At 42.8% G+C, this 19,181-nt stretch overlaps 1 long non-coding RNA gene across 1 annotated transcript in view; it reads left to right on the forward strand.

The window, feature by feature from the left end:
* LOC142000860 (uncharacterized) overlaps positions 1–13,896 on the forward strand; it is a 29,338-nt gene extending 15,442 nt beyond the window's left edge. Inside the window, exons 4-6 of the long non-coding RNA XR_012642337.1 lie at positions 940–1,011; positions 10,300–10,427; positions 13,385–13,896. This is a non-coding gene — a long non-coding RNA (uncharacterized LOC142000860). The remainder of the gene's footprint in view (positions 1–939; positions 1,012–10,299; positions 10,428–13,384) is intronic.
* The last annotated feature ends 5,285 nt before the right edge of the window (positions 13,897–19,181 follow it).

The raw sequence follows: 19,181 nt of genomic DNA on the forward strand, positions 1-19,181 counted from the left end.
CTCCCCCCACATACACACAGCACACTCCCTGTCACACTCCACCCCACTCCCCCATTTGAAAAGCACGTTGCAGCCACTTGCATGCTGGGATAGCTACCAGAATGCACTGCTCTCTGTGGCCATTGCAAGAGCTGCTAATGTGGCCACTCCAGTGCACTTGTAGCTGTCAGTGTGGTATTTATTTAACTCACACTGTTAGAAGTCTGTAACTGATAGAAAACACAGCCATTTGGATTCTGATGGGTGCTAGCATGTTTGAACATATGAACCCAAACACGTTCTGACAGGATTCACCTTAACTGTAGGGGCTTATGCTGATTTTTCAAAGACAAATTAAGAAAGTTCCACAGGTTATAACACCTGACACTAATGGTCACCAGTTGGGTTCACAGACAGACCTCACGGCATCAGTCTTGAAATGTCCCTTTAGACAGTGGTTTATGTCCAAATAAACTCCTATTTAAATCACTGAAAATCTTTCTGTTGACTTCAGTGGGAATTTGATCAGGTCCTGCTCTAGCTAGGATGCCTTCTCTGGTTTTGTGGAATCAGCAATGAAATCCCATCCTAGTGTCTGTGGTTAAGACCTATGTACATTCTGATGCTTTTAACTGATTCTGATTAATCATTAATTCTCCAGGTGTATTAACTGTTAATTTTATTATAAAGCTTTTAAAAATGCTTGGACAGGAAAAGGTATTATACAAGTTTAAATTATAACACTTGGTTGCAGGTTCCTCTGCTTAACCAGGAACAAATTTGAAAAGAGTCATAAATTTGTTAGTCTCTAAGGTGCCACAAGTACTCCTTTTCTTTTTGCAAATACAGACTAACATGGCTGCTACTCTGAAACCTATAAACATAATAGTTAATTCTAATTTTAATAATTCCATTATCTATTAAAAAGAACTAATTTTGTGCATATTTCTTATCTTTAAGAGCACATGGTAAGCACGAGACCATCTCCCAATCCATGAAGTCAACAGAAGTTATTCTAAGCAGGTGTTTGAGGTTAGTGGAGATGAATTAATTGTGTGTGACTAGCTCTTGGAGGATGCTGAAATGTTGCTAAGTATTGTATGGAATTGCATTTTTTAGCACCACATGAAAGAGAAAGGTATGGTCATTCAGATCAAATTTTACAAATGTGCATACCAAGTTTTGCATAAAAGTAAACAACGCTAAAGTGAAGGACATCATATTGCTGTAGGTATTAAGATAAAGTTATGCTAAGTTATATTTTTAGAAGATATGGTGCATTGTTTTCCTGACAGAAACAGCCCTTTAGAGAAACGTTAACTATAGACCATGCACATCACTTAAACATTAAACATGATAGTTCATACGGATTTTTTTTTCCAGTTTATAGTTCGATAAAGAAAGGTAGTCCATATAGGTGTATTTTATCCAGGCCCACAAAACCACTTTTATGATTTGGACAAGTTCACACTTCTGGTTTTACCTTTACACAGTCCCAGGCAGAAATATTTAATATTTAACACTCTGTAGCCGTAAATAATTGATGTGCCTGTCTTAGCGACTGAAGATCAGTAGCAAATTTTATTTTTGACAAGAGTAATAAGGTTCTCTTGCCTTCTTAGCTTTTTTATATTACATGTTAATTTTCACTGTGCTGTTGAGAACACGGGATTGACTTCTTCCAGTTTAAAATAAAGAGCTGTAGCATTCCATTCATTTTGGGAAAGATCTTTAGGGGAAAACCAGGATACCCTTTGGGCAATTCCAGCCATGGAGCGTTACTATTTCTGCACTTTTGTCAGTACAAGCCTCCCTGCTCTGACATCACATGAGAAATAATAATTGTAATGCTTAGGACGATTTTAGACAAATCCACATCTACACAGGAGGAGGAGATCTCTGTTCTTTTTGTCGAAGCAAAATATCTAACAATTTCAGTTTGATTTACAAGAAACACTGCATGTGTGAACTGATGGAGAAGGGTGGTCTTATGTTTAAGAGACTGTGTTGGGACTCAGGAGATTTGGGTTCAGTCCTTCACTACAAACTCCCTATGTGACCTTGGGCAAGGGATTTAGTCTCTGTGCCTCAGATCCCCATCTGTACAATGGGGATAATACTACATTTCCTTCCCCCATCAGCTGTTTTATATATTGTTACTATAAGGTCTTCAGAGCAATGGCTCTTAATATGTATTTCCAAAACAATGGGGCCCACATCTTGTTTGGAGGCATTTAGGCACAGCTGTGATGTAATAACAGTAACAACAGTTCCTAGTTTAAACACAGGAATTATATTATTTGTCAATTAAGTACTAACTATGTCTATAGAATAGGTAACAGGCAAATCTGAACTACAAGGCTAGACTACCATTGAGGAGGTTCTTTTGTCAAGATAAATCTAGAGGGCAGAGCAACAGTGGTGCTGCCACCAGAAAGTGTTGTATGTCAGTTCTTTTGCACTGTGGTTTTGGATTATAATGTGAGTCTACATCGCTTTTTTCTTGCCTCTTCTACCCCACTCTTTCCTCCCCTTCCATTTTTCCTTCTGTTCTTAACCTTCTTCTCCTTTCTTTCCCCCCATTCTCTTTTCAGTGTCTGAGGCCAAAATTTTTAAACCTGGGTACCTAATCCATATTTAGACATGTAGATAGAAGGTATCCTCATTTTTCAGAGATACTGAGAAATCCTGGCTCTCACGATAATCAATAGGAGCTGCAGATGTTCAAAATAACATTTTCATTTTACTCAAAATAAGGACAGTAGTTTAGATGCCTAAATAAAGATTTAGGAACTTAATTTTAGGTGTTATATTGAGGTTTGAACATTTTGCCCACAGATACTTTTCCATGAATGTTTAATTCAAATGCTCTTGGAGAACTGACTCAGACTAACCTGCAGATAACAGTAAAACAGTAACTTATAGAAGAGTTGCAGAAAGTCTCATTTTCCCCACGTAAGGAAGAGGTTGGTTACAATACGGAGTTTCAATTCATGTCTTAGACTGGGATTGAATAAACAAGCTCTACTAGATTTTTCTCCTATCCCTTGGTTTTCTTGCATAAACAGGGAGCTGTTCATTCAGCACCACTGTTTCCGTCAGCTATATGCCAGGAGCATAGACATTAGCTATTATTCTCTAATATTCTAGGACCAACATAGCTACAACACTGCATAGGAGCATGAACGTTAGTTTTGTTTTTCTAAAGGACTTAATTTTTTTGTGTGCTCCAAACTAAATGTTTACTATTGAGACTACCAGTTTAAATCCTGATGAAACCCACAGGACAGGCTACACAGTGAAATAATTTGTCCTCCAGTCCAAAGTGTTTTGTTTAATGATGTAGGCTCAGGAGCACTGAGTCAGATTTGGCTCCACGGAAGGCAAGGGAGTTGCACTGGCTGTCCTCACTATATAGGATCACAGTAGGGATGGAAAAAACCCAAATGATAGATTACTGAGTTCTTCCTTTTGAAAAGGTAGGGTATAATCCTCTCCAATAGGGGATCAACCCCATATTTTTAGTTCCTGGTAATTTATATACTTTTCTAACTCCTACAAGACAATTTCAGGTTCTATGATATTTAAGTTATTTGCATGACAGAGCCATCTGCAGAGTATACACTGTAGGGAGCATTAGAGAGGGAAACATGTTTCGTTGTGTATTCACCCTGTCTTGCTAAAGTTGGGAAATGTGATTAAATACACACAGAAAGCGCACTTTCTAAAGTACCATGAAATGTAATATTTTTTCAAAAAAAGCCACCAGGGATGTATACATTTACAGCATTTGGTTAACTCTTTTACTCTACATCCAGACAAAAAGGCTAGTATTGATTCATTTAAAAGGAAAAATAAAATGTTACATATAGCTTTATTGTAATCATATCATTTTTAAAATTAAGTGTCTGTTCACTCTTTTAACTGATTATTTTTAAGAACATTTGGCATCCTTAGTTTTAAATCAGCTGAGAAACTTTGCACACACACTACAAAAGAAAAAGGCTTCCAACATTGTCAATGTAGCCATTAAAACTGCATAAATCATTTTGATTTTTGATGCTTGCCATAGCAACTGTAGACATGTGGTTTGCTGAATATCCATAGCAGGATGTTTGAATGCATTCTCTATAGCTTTGCACTTCTGTATATAACTAATTGTACCAAATCATCACATTAACCAAGCTAGTGCCACATCTAACATGGCATGATAATGAAGAAAGTATTTTAAAAACGTTTTCATACTTCACTTTGCTCAAACTTTTTTACAAGGGGAACAGATATTACATTGCTCCCACCCCAAAATCTGTATTGCTCATCTGGTGGCAGTAAGAGCTTCTGACACATCAAAATTCTTAATTCTTTGCAGCTTCCGATAGGTAGGTATTCACATAGCTGCCCCATAAGGCTAAGACAGAGTCAAATCCCTTAACATGCATACACACAGGGTCATTCCTTAAAAGATACCTGAATATATAATTGTATTTAGAAATGTGATGATTGTGAACCTATGAGGCAGAAACTTGGCACGATTCTTTTAAAATGATAAAAGTCACTGGATCGCAAATTATTTAAATTCAAGCAATAGCTGTTTTATTATCATCTTGTTGCAAAATAGTTACAAGAAAATACATAATTTGTTGGCATTGTATTTGTGACTCTGGTGAAAACCTATGTTCATGTCGCATTCAGAACACACTGCACAGGTCATATTGCAGAATATTCTTCTCTGTTTTAGAGGAAGACACTCATCACTACCGTTCCCAGCTTTAGTTCAAAGGTTGACTCAGTCATCAGTGAAAACAAACCAACAGGTCCTTTTAGAGAAGTTCCATCCTCCTGAGGATCTAAGGAAAAATATCCCTTTGAGCATTTAGTCACACACCTAGAAGGAAACAACTGTTTCAATCTTCATTTGCATTGTACAGGCATTAGATGTGGTCCAGTTACACTGAGCTCTGCTTGAGAAGGCAGAAGTGCCAGTACTGTTCAAGCTTTGATGGAGATGGAGAGAAAACTCAGTCAGGCAAATAATACCTAGCTCTGCCAAGGTATCTTCCCCCTTTTAAAAAGACAGAACAATTTACTTTGTTTCTGGAGACATTCTAATAGCAAAAGTTCCCTAACATCAATTCTAGAGAGCTGGACCAGGAATTGATCCTTAGACCACTTTGCACCTACACTGAGGCATAATTTGCAATGCCCAAATGTAGAAATCTGCTCTTTGACCTTGGATATTCAGAGGCATAGTCTGCTGTAGAGGATGCCAGGCATAGCTCTATAGACACTCTTCTGGGCATGCGAGAAACAGTAGTGATAGCATTAGAAGGAAGCTGGACATCCTTCCCTTCTTTGCCAAAAGTAAGGATATCAAGTGTGTGCATTTTCAGGTGGAGAGGAAGAGTAAAGTGCCAAGTTGCGGTGGAATTACATATCTCAAGACTGAGAATCCCCAATATAGAAAAAAGATGTAATTGGCAAAGTTCTTGGATAAGGCACCACAAACTGCTGCAAACTTTCCTTACATTAAATCTTAAATATCAAGTTTAACATGGAATCCTCTTGCCTCAGAATGACTTACAGAAACTGCTATCAGATATAAAGTAACTATACAAGAATTTTTGCTAAGCTAATGAGTGAACAGAAGCGGTTTGAATTGCATGCACTCCACTGGAACTCCCAAAACAATGCCTTTAATATTTATTTTAAAAAATTACAGAAAGCAATGCAGAAAAAATCTGACTTGTAAGAATAATTCACTCTTTAGATGTCACAAGTAGTTTCCAGTATCAGTGTGTGTATACTTCTAAACAAAACATAAAACATCCTTTTCTACAAGTAGTTCAGAGCTCTCTCTGTTGAGTAAAAGCCTACACATACTTTTATTAGATAAAAGGGGAAATAAAGCAGTGTAAAAAATGCAGTAAAACTGGCAGAAGAGACTGATCCAAAGCTTACTGAAATAAATTAAAAGACTTTCCTATTGACTTCATTGGGCTTTAGATCAAACCCTAAAAAACAGGTGTTAAGAAGAGAAGAAAAGGATAAATGTGAACAGAAAAGAGCATTTTTTTTATCCAATAATCAGAGGAGACAAAAATTCCTTTACTCTTTTTTTTAAACTTTTTTCTTCAAGTTAGATTGTGATTTGATTCTGCCAAAACTGGAGTTCTTAATGTCCCATCTTGAAGACTCTGTTACTGCAAGGCAGGTTCAGCCTTAGTCTGAAAAATCTCAGACATACTGAGTGATTAATCCAACTAGGTTTAAAAGATATTAGTCACATGCCAGTGCCCATCCTCACCCACAAGCACACAAAAATGGACTAGTGACAAGACGAAAGAGCACATTGACTTTTTCCTGTAATTCTTTGACAAGAGAACTGTCCCCGAAAACAGCACTTGTATACATTTTGGGGAAAGTCTTCAGGACTGAAGACTTCTTCAAGGGGTGAATCTGAAGATAAGGGGTCAGGAAACTGACTTATTTTTCTTGTCATTAATTAATGACAAAATAAGACTTCTCTAAGGGTGAGCTTTGCTTTCTTCATGAGCAAACATGACAAACTAGAGTAGTCTGTTAAAGTCCATGCCATGTTAGCAGTGCTTCTTCAAGCTGCATGCTGTGCCCAGTCTAACTTACAAGGAAGTTCAAAGCAGATGGACTCCATTAGTGAGAAAATGGGGTTTCATGGCTCAAGAAATATTTTTATGCTTCCTACAATTCAAGATCAGTAGTAGAGTATAATGCCCTTCCCTTCTCATAAAAGAGAACTAATGAGGAATTAAGGTCCATCAGTACTCACATTCAACCCTTGTCTTGTATAGCCAGATGATAAAGATCTACCCTATCTGTAGATACGATTTCACCCCCAGATTGCTCAAGGTAGAACTGTTTGTCTTTATTGTTTAATGGATTCAGGTCCACCATCTTACTTTGCTCCCATCCAGATGGCTGACTGGTTGAGTAAGGCTGAAGAAGAAACGGAGGATGAGTTTGAGCTTGTTGTGCACCAGCTATAAGTGATACATTCTGCATTAGATTTCTCTGTCTTCTAGCATTATATCTATTTATAACTGTCATGGAATACTGCCTTCCAGCACACTCATTCATGACCCTGCAGGTATATGTCACACAGCACCCCTTCATGTCCTTTCAGTTGTCACCCAAATGAAACTGGTTCAAACAATGTACCCCCTTCATAGGGCCTGATTTATTAAGTCTTTCTACAAAGTGTAACTCAGTTTATTAGCTGCCTCAGTCCACCCCATTCTGTGTCCACATAAGAGTCCTGGTCAGCTCTAACCCCTGTTCAGGAAACCCTCACCCACTTCCTGGAATGGGGGCTGTATTTCAAAATGGTAACTCGCTCTCAAAACAGAAGTTTCCAACTCCTCTTTGGAGTTGGGTTGTAAGTAGTTAGACAGTCCCTCTCTCTCTCTTCAAACCAGGAATACCCAGCTCTCCTCCTGGAGCAGAGTATTTATCAATGAAACAGTCATTCTGTCTCTTCTTACAGAAGGAGCCTCAGCTCTTCTCCTAGGGCTGGGTAATTCAGGCAGCTATTTCCTGTTTCCTTAAGCCAGGAGTCCTCGGGTCTCTTCCTGAAAGCTGATTTGTAATTTAGCCAGCTTTTCCTTCAGCTAGCCCCTTCCCCCACCCCCATTAGTCCTCAGAGGGTTAAGCAAGTACCCATCTCCAGTTATGTTGGTCCTCTTCTCCCAGCTCATCCCACAATTGGTTGAGTGAGTGGAAGCCTTGCCCCAGGTTCTTAAAGACACAATGATGGGACTTCCTCCCAAGCACCAGTCATCCCTGGGATTGCGTCCCCTCTATCAATATCTCCTATATGTGTCTGTATATATGCAGATAGGGGTGGGCTGACCCCTAGGAATCCTATGCTGAAGGGACAGACTACCCCTTCACAAAGACTATTCTGGGATATCCGCTTCCTAAGGAAACTTGTTTTCTGTTAATTTTCCAATGTCTTTGGTTGCTTTTATTTTAGCTCAGGAGTGTCTCGCTCATAATTTGTTTCTTTAGATTTGTTTAAGATTGCCTGTTTAATTTGCCCTTTAAATAAGTTTTTTCAATTTAATTGAACCATAGTAATTCCAGTAGCATTTTCAACAATTATAATGCATTGATATGTGTCAATATCCACAACATTTCTAAAGATTCTGTGGCTCTTTGCTACTCAGACATAGGCCAACAGATAAAAATGTGAGTTTCACACATGTAGAGGTAGCAGCCAATGAACATGCCAAAATCACTGTCCAGGACAGTGAATAAGCATATGAGAGTCAGTCTGAGACTGATAGCTCTCTTAGCAACTGTCACATGAAAATAGGCACAATTTTATTCATACCATTATAAGAGTCTAGACCCCAGTGCAAAAAATCTAAAAGTAAAACAAGATGAACTACGTTTGGCAATAGAAGAGAATCCAAACATGACAGGAATTTCTGACATTAATGGGATGATAGTAATAAATAAAACACTCCAATACCTAGATATAAACCATGCAAGAAAAACTTTCTTTTCCAGATTAGAACAGTAAAAGTGCCCCGCACTGAAAGAGCGCTCATTGAATGTAGTGTTCACACATACCGTTTTACAGTAAAATATTTGACTAGCCCAGTGTCATCTTAGAACATTCCCTCTTTAAGCTGATGTTGTGAAGCCAGGGATCAGTTGAAAGCAAGATCATCTGGTCCTCATAAAAGCCAACAAGTAATGCAGCTGAGCGTGGTCAGGGGAAAGAACCCAGAGCTAGATCCACAGAATGATATAAGCACCTAAATCCAAAATATAAGTGACAGTGAGACCTTCAAAACCCTTGCCCAGGTGCTGCCTAACTCTGTAGGCACTTACATTCCTGCTGGTAAAGTTCCCTAGTTGCCTAAGTTTCTGCAAGTGAGCGTGTACACAGCCACCTTAGTCTCGGTGCCCACCGCACACACAGACCCCAGCAGGATTGTCAAACTAGGCACTGCCTCACTTCTCTTGCATGCAGGGCCCAATCTAGTAGATGCTGTCAGAGCACCCCTAACTCCACAGAAAACAGCCAGCAGAGGAGGTGCGTCCCTTATAATTTCTATCCAAGAGATTAGGGCACTCAGGATGAGGGAAACCCACCTTCATTTCTCCCCTCTACCTGATGTGGAAAAGCTTAGATCCCCCCTTCATAGAAGGGAGGGCACCCTCACCAGTGGGCTATGGGGTATTCTGTAGTATGACTCTCTCAGTCTCTCCTGTTGAAGCTGTTCCACTGAGTATAAATAAGTAAATATTAATTAGACCAGGGGGCCTTGAACTTGGATCTCCTATCATAGCTGAGTGGCCTAATCACTGGGCTAGAGAGGTATTCTCACTTGCTCTCTGGGTCAGTGACTATTTAGTTACTTTACACAGTGGAATCACTTCATCCGGAGAGACTGAAGTCATCCCCCACCCTTGCCCAGTGGCTGCAGCACTCTCTGGTAGGAAAGCAGGAGACCTATGTTCAAATCCCTACTCTACATCAGATGGACGGGAAATTGAACTCGGCTCTCACACATCGTAGAGGACTACTTTAAGCATTAGGCTAAAGTTTACAAGGGGGAGCACCACCACCTTTAATAGTATTTCTTACAAAAGAAAGCTTAGGTACCTTCTCCACTGGAGATTGAGGGCTTGTCTTCACTTAAAATGCTACAGCACAGACAACTACCTACACCAATAGGAGGGATTCTCCCACAGGCACAGGTAATCCATCTCACCAAGAGACTGTAGCTAGGTTGACGCAAGAATTCTTCCATTGACCTAGCACTGTCTACACGGGGACTTAGGTCAGCTTAACTATGTCACTCAGGGTGAGGACTTTTCCCACCCTAGAGCAATGTAGTTATGCTGCCCTAATTTTCTAGTATAGACCAACCCTAAATTACCTAGCTGCCTTTGAGAGATGAGTCGTAGGCCACATCCTTCTCCTTGGCATTTCTTGGCTGGTTGAGGTGGCTCCCTGCTTATCAGGCTGGCTTTTGTAGACGCATTCTTAGGAACCTAACTCTCCCCTTTCACTGTATAGGGAGTCTGGGCACCTAACACAGGGCTGTGGATTCCACTGGATGCCAAGGTACCTAAAAGTTAGGCACTGAAAGCTGACCATTGCAACACCTAGGGTCCTTTGTGGATCTAGCCTCCAGTATAAATGCCTCTCAGGCAGATTGCCTGGCAGTGTAGTCCTGTAGGTACTCCTGGGGGAATTCTGCACCACTGCACAGTGCAGAATTAGTTCAGAATTAATGTTCTGCCCAGAATGTCATGTCTTCTCTGCAGAGCCCCGCTCGGAGTGAGCGGCAGGTCAGCCCTGCAGGGATGGAGACTCTGCATGCTCTGACTGCCTGGCTTGATCCTCATCCACCTGGGGACGGGAGAGGGTCCAGGAGACCTGGCTCTGGCAAAAGGTGAGGAAGGGCAGAGCCACACCGCATCACATCCCCTAGTGGTACAGTAAAGAAGCTGGGGGGAGTAAAAGCTCTGGGCATCTCCACAGCTGGGTTCTAGTGGGAGGGATGGGTGCAGGTGTCTGGGCTCTGGGGGTGCGGGAGGTGTTCCATAGCTGGGCTCTGGAGGGAGGGAGTTGTGGGTGTTTGGGCTCTGAGGGGCCCCAGGCAGCCTCGTCCAGCACCCCCTAACTAGAACTGGGTTGTTGTAAGGGTTTCTTTAACTCTCTGCTCCTGGGGGAATCTTTTTGTTGTTGTTGTCTGTATTGTTGACATACTTGTTGATAGGTATTTTGAAATAAATTACCAAAATAATTAAAACTGGAGTGATTATATTGGGTTATTTTGACAAAATATGAAGAACCAGGGACACACACAAATACAGAGTACTTAAAAAAGCAAACAAGATGGGTAAGAAGAAAAGGAGTACTTGTGGCACCTTAGAAACTAACAAGTTTATTAGAGCATAAGCTTTTTCTGAGCTACAGCTCACTTCATCGGTAAGGAGATTGCAGAGAAGCTTTACTATTTTTTGGCATTAGTTTTTACCAAGATGGAGCGACCACAGTAGCTACCCCAGAGCTAGTTTTTGTCTGTTAGAGATTGATATTTCAAAAAGAAGGTGTTAGAACAAATACTACATTGTAATTAATCACAGGGGGTGAAAGGTATTTATCCAAGAATTTTGAAGGAATTAAATGGCTGAGCTGCTAAAACCCCCTCAAATAATCTATCATTAAAATCAGCTTCTACACTGGAGGGTAACCAGTGCTGTACCTAGTTTAAAACAGGCACTAGAAGGATGCAAGGGATTACAGACCAGTAAACCTTATTTCGCTACCAGGTAAATTAGCTGCAAAAATAATTAAAGATGGCATTACGTGATACAGATAACCAGTAGAGCTTCTATACAGGAAAAGCATGCCTCTCCAACCTAACAGAATTCTTTGAGGGAGTGGATAAAGGAAAACTGGTAGATATAATTTATTAGACTTTCAAAAAGCCTTTCATAAAGTCCCTCACAAGAGGCTCTTAAGGAAACTAAAGTCACTAGGTGAGAGGTAAAGGTCTGTAATGAATTAAAAACTGGCTAAGAGACAAAAAACAGGAATAAACAGTTTTCAACGTGGAAACAGGTTAGTAGCAAGGAGCCCCAAGTATCCAGATTTTCATGGGTATTATTGAATCCATTGTTATAATAGAGGTTGGGTGAAACCTTGTTGAAGGTGGTGGGCATGACAGCTGCCTTTCATTCAGGATACACGTAAGAAGCAGTTAAGCTCCTTTTTGGAGAAAGGTAGCTGAAACAATAGGAGCCACCACCCAAAACACAGGCAGCTGAGCATTCAGGCTTTGTCTACGCTGGCAAGTTTCTGCACAGTAAAGCAGCTTTCTGCGCTATAACTCCCGAGGGGTCACACGGCCAAGCCACTGAGTGCGCAGAAACTGCGCAGTTGCAGCGCTGTAAAAAAAACCCACCCTGACGAGCGGCGTCGAGCTTCCTACGCTGGGGGTATGGCGTTGTGGTGCCAGTGTGGACACCCTGGTCCATTACGGTGCTGCGATCAGCCTCCAGGAGATGTCCCACAATGCCTGTTCTTGCTTCTCCGGTCATCGGTTTTAACCCTACTGCCCTGCCTTCAGGTGACCAACTGTCATCCCAACCCCGTAAATTCCTTTGGAATTTTGAAAGTCCCCTTCCTGTTGGCTCGGTGACACATACAATGGTCTCAGCGCATCTTTCCAGGTAGCCAGGCCTGCACCACGCACCAGGCGATCCCCCGCTTGAAGCAATGCCAAGCTGCTGGACCTCATCAGCATTTGGGGAGAGGAGGCTGTCCAGTCTCCACTGCGCTCCAGCTGTAGGAATTATGATACCTATGGACAGATTTCACGATGCATGACAGAAAGGGGCCATGACCGGAACATACTGCAGTGCAGGGTCAAAATGAAGGAGCTGCAGAAGGCCTACCACAAGGCGCAGGAGGCAAACTGCCACTCCGGTGCTGCGTCCACGAGCTGCCCGTTCTACAAAAAGCTGGACGTGATACTCTGTGGCAACCCCACCTCCACTGCGAAGGCCACTGTGGATACTTCGGTGGCTCGTGTGCCTGTCAAGAGTGGACTGAGCCAGAAGGAGGAAATCTTGGACAAGGATGTCGAGGGGGCCCCAGAGGCAGAGGACAACTCGGAGGTCAGAGATGCATGCAGCCAGGAGCTCTTCTCTACCCTGGAGGAGGCTAGCCAGTCACAGCTGTCAGATCTTAGTGAAGTGCAAACAGGAGAGGAGGCACCTGGTAAGCGGATTTGATTCTAGAATTCGCTGAAGCAAGTTGTTGCGGGCAGGAGGGTTGCAGAAAGCAGGTTTGCGTCTGTATGAAGCACGTACCACCACATGCCTAGGAATAGAGTGTTGATTGATTCAGTCACATCACAGGAATCTGCCTCAGAGATCTCCAGGAAACTCTCATGGAGATACTTTCCTGTGCCACTCTGCAGTCACTGGGGGCAGGGGAACATTGCTGTACACAGACGAGCTGCATAAGGGCCAGGGCGGAAGCCACAGTCTTGGAGAAGACCCTCCCTTGATTCCCTGCTCACCCTCAGCAGTGAGATATCTTTCATCATGAACACAGCCTGTGGAAAATGTGGGGACAGGAATGATTATCAGGCCCCCCTACAGTGCTGGCTCTCCCCAAGAGCCATGTGCCCAGTGTACAGTAGGGTCCAGAACACTGATTTCCCCTGTCCCTGCGGCTATTTACCATTTTGGGGGTCTTGTGGCTCATGTGTGCTTGCCTGGGGTCAGTCAGTTAGTGACAGGTATGTGAATAGTGGCTGTGTTTTAAATCACTGAATCAGTATTTTGTGTTGCAAACAACACTGCTTCTGTAAAATGTTGTGTTTTGGCTTCACAGAGATGACCTTGGGAGCCCAGCCTCCCTCTTTGTTATTGCCTGCTGAACAGCTGCACAGAATTAGAAAGTGGCCACGAAGAACTATGGAGGACTTTTGTGTGAGGTTACGATGCACTCCACGGCCGAACAACAGGAATTGAAGGAGTGGCAGGACAGGAAGAAGAGGGACCAAAAGGAGAATGCCGTGCGCCAGAGTGAAGCCACGGAACAGCTCTTAAACGTTATGGAGCACCAAACGGACACGCTCTAGGCTATATTAGCACTGCAAACCGAGCGGGTCCGCGCCCACCTGCCCTTGCAGCTGCTGTCGCAAAACTCTTTCCCACGTGCCCCCCCCAGACACTCTTATCAACCTTCTGGCTCCAGTCTGTACCCGCAGCATTCCACTCCTCCCCCTGACAGTCTGGCACTGCGGACTCCCAGTACCCATTGCACTCAACACCCATCCCTCTGCAGTTTAGCCCTGCTGAAGTACAGTACCCGCTGCACTGTACTCCAAAAGGAGAAGGCTGGATATACCTGGACATACACAAATCTTTAACCGTCCTGGGACCCCACCTCCTCTTGGGACCTTCCCTTACCCTCCCCCTCCACCCCAACCCCCTCCCCCTCAGTGCTGACATGTTTTTTTTTGTTTGTCTCTCTTCCGGTTGTTGTTTTTTAATAAAAGAATTGTGTTGGTTTGACAGAAATCTTTATTCTATTACTTGAAAGCAAACAGAGCCCTGCAAAGCAACAGATAATTATCTTAAACCTTCATAGTACCTTGTCTGCATCAATCACAATCACCTCCTAGCATTACAAGCACTGCACTCCTAAGCACAGCAACAAATATTAGTGGCTTTCAGCTTCAAATTGCTGCCACTTGGCATCCTTGATCCTTATGGCCCCGTGCTGCGCCCCTCTAATAGCCCTGGTCTCTGGCTGTTCAAATTCAGCCTCCAGGCACTGAGCCTCAGCGGTCCAGCCCTGAGTGAAGCTTTCACCCTTTCCTTCACAAATATTACGTAGCCTAGAACGTGCGGCTATAAGCATAGGAATATTGTCATCGGCCAGGTCCAGCTTCCCATATAGGCAGCGCCAACAGGCCAAAAGCACACTCAACAGTCATTCTGCACTTGCTCAGCCTGTTGTTGAACCGCTCGTTGCTTCTGTCAAGGTGCCCACGTATGGCTTCTTAAGCCACTGCATTAAGGGGTAGTCAGGGTCTCCCAGAATCACAATGGGCATTTCAACTTCCCCATGGTGATCTTCTGGTCCAGAAAGAAAGTCCCTGCGTGCAGCTTCCTGAACAGTCCAGCGTTCTGAAAGAAGTGTGTCATGCACCTTTCCGGACCAGCCTGCGTTAATGTCCTTGAAATGCCCATGGTGATCCACAAGCGCCTAGAGAACCAGAGAGAAATACCCCTTCTGATTAATATACTCGGGGGCTAGGTGGTCTTATGCCAGAAGTGGAATGTGCGTGCCATCTATTGCCCCTCCAGAGTTAGGGAAGCCCATTTATGCAAAGCCATCCACAATCTCACGCATGTTGCCCAGAGTCATGGTCTTTCGGCGCAGGATGTGATGAATGGCCCTGCTCTCTTCCGTCAACATGAGTCCAACAGTTGACTTTCTCACTCCGAACTGGTTAGCGACCGATCAGTAGCAGTTGGGAGTAGCCAGCTTTCACAGTGCAATCGCCACATGCTTCTCCAATGGCAGGGCAGATCTCATTCTCATGTCCTTGTGCCGCAGGGCTGGGGTGAGCTCATCACACAGTCCCATGAATGTGGCTTTCCTCATCCAAATGTTCTGCAGCCACTGCTTGTCATCCCAGACATGCATGACGATGTGATCCCACCTCTCAGTGCTTGTTTCCCGAGCCCAAAAGTGGAGTTCCACTGTGGTCAGCACCTCCATGAATGCCACAAGCAATCTTGTGTGTCGTAGCTACTACGCGTGGCGAGATCAATGTTGCACTCCTCTTGCCTTTGTAGTTTAAGGAATAACTCCACTGTCACTCATGACGTTAGTGAGAGTGAGCGGCATACTGATCAACAGTGCAGAATCCATTCCTGCAGACCAAAGAGGCAGAGCACGCAGTACTTGAAAGATGGCACCAAATGTGGATGGAAGCACAGGGATTGCTGGGATGCGAAGCAATGCATCATGGGGCATTGGGACAGGACCCAGGATACTCCGCGACGCCCTCCGCCTTCCCACAACTCTCAGTGGCAGGAGAGGAAGAGATGCTCTGTGGGATAGTTGCCCATAGTGCACTGCTCTGAATACCACTGCAAGTGCTGCAAGCGTAAACATGCTATTGCACAGGCAGCTGACAGTGTGAACACACAACAGTGGTTTCCCTTCATTGCTCTCTGAGCGGCGCTCTAACTGCCAGCACTGTAACTCTGCCAGTGTAGACATACCCTCAGATGCTGAGCTATCTGCTGGAATGCTGGATATTTTTTGGTGGAGATGGGGATCAGCAGAAGCGGATGACAAGAGAAGCACTAGAAACATGTCCCTGAGAGAACGCCAAGAGGCTTTCTTACAGTATTTTGAGGCAGAATGCTGACTGGAAAGAGGCTTGGAACTATGAGCAAAGTTACTGACTCCTGTTTGATTCCTACTGTGTTCAGGGGAACAGGCCTTTGCATATATTCTTTGTAAACAGTATTGCACCAAAGTAATACCTGACCCAGGAACTATGTTAAAAGGGTACGTTTAAGCTTGGCAGAATTTGATTTTTATTGTTTTATAATTTGACAGATATCTATGTTTGTTTTTAAGCTTTTTTTCTATTTTTACTTGTTTAAATTTTCACAGTTGCACGAAATTATGGGTGGGTCAGTCAGTGGGAGGTGTCATACAATATGTATTTAATAACAGTAGACAAGGAGATTCAAAAAGATAAAGCTGTATAACTGTTAAAGCACAAATTGCCAATATCACATGTCAAAATATACGAAGTAAGTATCCTTAAATCAAACACTAAAGTTCTGAAACAGCATTTTTCTTACTTTGCCTGTCTGTAAATTTTGATGATTATTATTGATGGAAATATTTTTTTCATTGGTTTGTGTGTGTGTGGTGGAACTGATTGTCACACTGTCTGGAGTGGCTGACAACCATGGCTTCTAACATCAGGGCAGACTATCAAAAAGCATGGCAGAAACCCCAAACTGGTTCTAGGTTCTTTAATTAGATTTCACTAACACAGTAACAAGATTCCTAAAGCACTATAACGGTCTTACATTAAGTCACAGACAGTCCCCTTGGGCATTCCAATATATCTTGCCCCCAGGCAAGCTGGACTATATGATAGATGGTCATTTACACCAAAAATCACATCAATATTTAGGTTACTCCCAATCCCAAAGGACCAGTCACTTACCCCAGGTCATTTGTACTCAGATCTCAAACCAGATACAACACCTGTAACTAATCCTGTAATAAATGAACTAAAGATTTAGTAACTAAGAAATAAGTTATTTACAAGGTTAAAACAGGAAACAGATACACACACACACGAGTTTCAATCTTAAATTTAAAAGAGTAATATAAGCTTCTATAATAAGCAGTTCTATATGTCCTTTAGGGATGACTCATGCCAAGCAGCATGGGGATCTCCTGCTTATGTTTAGGAATCTGTGTCCCTCAGAGTCCAGACAGCATAAAGAGACATAGATTCTTCTTCTAAGGGATTTTTATTCTCCCCCGCACCCATCCAAGCTGATCGGTGATGACACAGGCATGGGAAATAGAGGTGCAGGGGGTGCTACAGCACCCCCAGGTTTTACACGGGGCTCTGCTTCCAGCCCTGCATGTGGGGTCCCAGCTGCTGGCCCCACCCAGGGCTCCGCTCCAGGACCCAGCCCCAGCTGTAGCCCCAGTCTCAGCCTCCTTACCTGTGTCCGGGTCCTCCACTCCCAGAGACACGGCCCTGCTCCCAGCCCCATCTCGGGAGGGGTGGGGGAGGATGTGGACGGGGTAAGAGGGCTGGTTTTCAGCACCCCCACTATTAAAAAATGTTCCAGGGCCACTGGATGATGGAATGAGTTCATGGGTAGGCTTCCCCTTCCTGGAAGGAGTGAGGAAGCCATCACAACAAGCTCCCTGTCCTTTGATGCCACAATGCCTCATTTGCCTTCAATGGGCCATCTTGTATGCAGGAGGAGCACATTACCTTAATTAATGCTGCTTTTCCTGTTTGGTGAGTTACTCAGTTACAGAACTTTACAATGCAAACACTCAATGTAACTTCATATGGCATACAGATATTATAAGTAGGATTAATACACTACAGCATCCTATGAGCATGCCATGTCGAAACACATTCTTATAACACTAATATCTAGTTTAACTATACCAACCCACAGGTAAGTCAGACTGGTTTCCATCTATACATTTGTAAGCGTTCCGTGAGGCGGGCAGCTTTGGTATGAACTGGCACCTGATCTGCCAGCATCACAATAATGTTTACCAACATTTACAGATAAAGATCTAATCCTTCCAAGCCAGATTCCTGAGTCTGTACATTTCTCTGTTATCTAGTAAATAGCTGCGAAACCCACTGGCAAAATAGTTCTTCCTATCTAGCGGCTTATCCGCATAAAGGAGAACAATCTATTACTACAACCAAGTATTTCATTAGCTCAATGATAGAGAGAGGTCTGTGCTGTGCATCTAAAGGTCCCAATCATCTTACTGATGCATGTGGAGGGTCAATATCATCCACTTAATGGATTTTTTTTAATTTGCTTTTTTAAAATTTAGGAAATTACATAAAATTACACAACAACTAATTTTGCAAAGTCAAGCACTCAAAAGCTAGGAAATGCTAGAATTAAGGTTGCCTATGCCACCTTACTTTGGCCCCTAAGTATTGTGATACAGACTTTAATTACATGATCAAATTGTGTGTTGCCCACAAGACCCGCTCCTTGTTCAGTGCATAGGATGAATGGTACTCAAGAGTACAAAATGAGATTGTATCGTGAATGAAAGGCTATTATCTGTAAGACCCTGGCTTCATTTGTTGTAGAAGTTAAAATATGTGAAGCGAAGGACGCAGGGAGACTGCAGGAAGAGAAAGAATGGTCTCATGGTTAAAGCAATTAAATGCCATGCTGCAGAACTGGATTCTATCCCTGCCTCTCCCACAGATTTCCTATGTGATACTGGGCAAGTCACTTAAACCAAACTTGTCACAAGTGACTGCTAATGGGGCATCCAGAAAATGCTGAACGCACAACTTGAGAGTTCACTGAATTGTTCAATACTCAGAGCTGCAGCTGAAATCAATGGAAGTTGTGTTTTGAATATGTACAGAGCTACAAAAATGCCAAATACTAAAAAAAAAAAAAAAAAAAGTCCTAGATTTCTCAAATTCAGCACCCAAAATTACAGCACAGCCCTTACAGGTTGGGCCATAAAAGGGATGTGCATCAGTTCTCCATCTGTAAAGCAGAGATAACAAATTACCTCAGAGACATTTAGCAAAGATAAAGTAATTTATGTGTGAAGCACTAAGCTACAATGCTGATGAGTGTCCATGATGAGAAAAGCCCACGAGAAAATTAATAATCCTATATGCGATGCAGGGTTTAATTGTAGTAAATTAGGCAGGGGCCACACACTGAATGCTAGTATGAAAATGAATACTGAGCAACTTCCATTCAGAGAGTACTGTTCACCCTCTGCACTGACTGAGGCAGGGTCCTGTGGAAAAAACAGTACATGATTAACGTAAGAACATAAGAGGCTGCTGTCGTGGATCAGACAATAGTGTATCTTGCCCAGTATCCTGTTT

Source organism: Natator depressus, chromosome 18 (genome assembly GCF_965152275.1).
Source record: "Natator depressus isolate rNatDep1 chromosome 18, rNatDep2.hap1, whole genome shotgun sequence".
Lineage (NCBI taxonomy): Eukaryota > Metazoa > Chordata > Testudines > Cheloniidae > Natator > Natator depressus.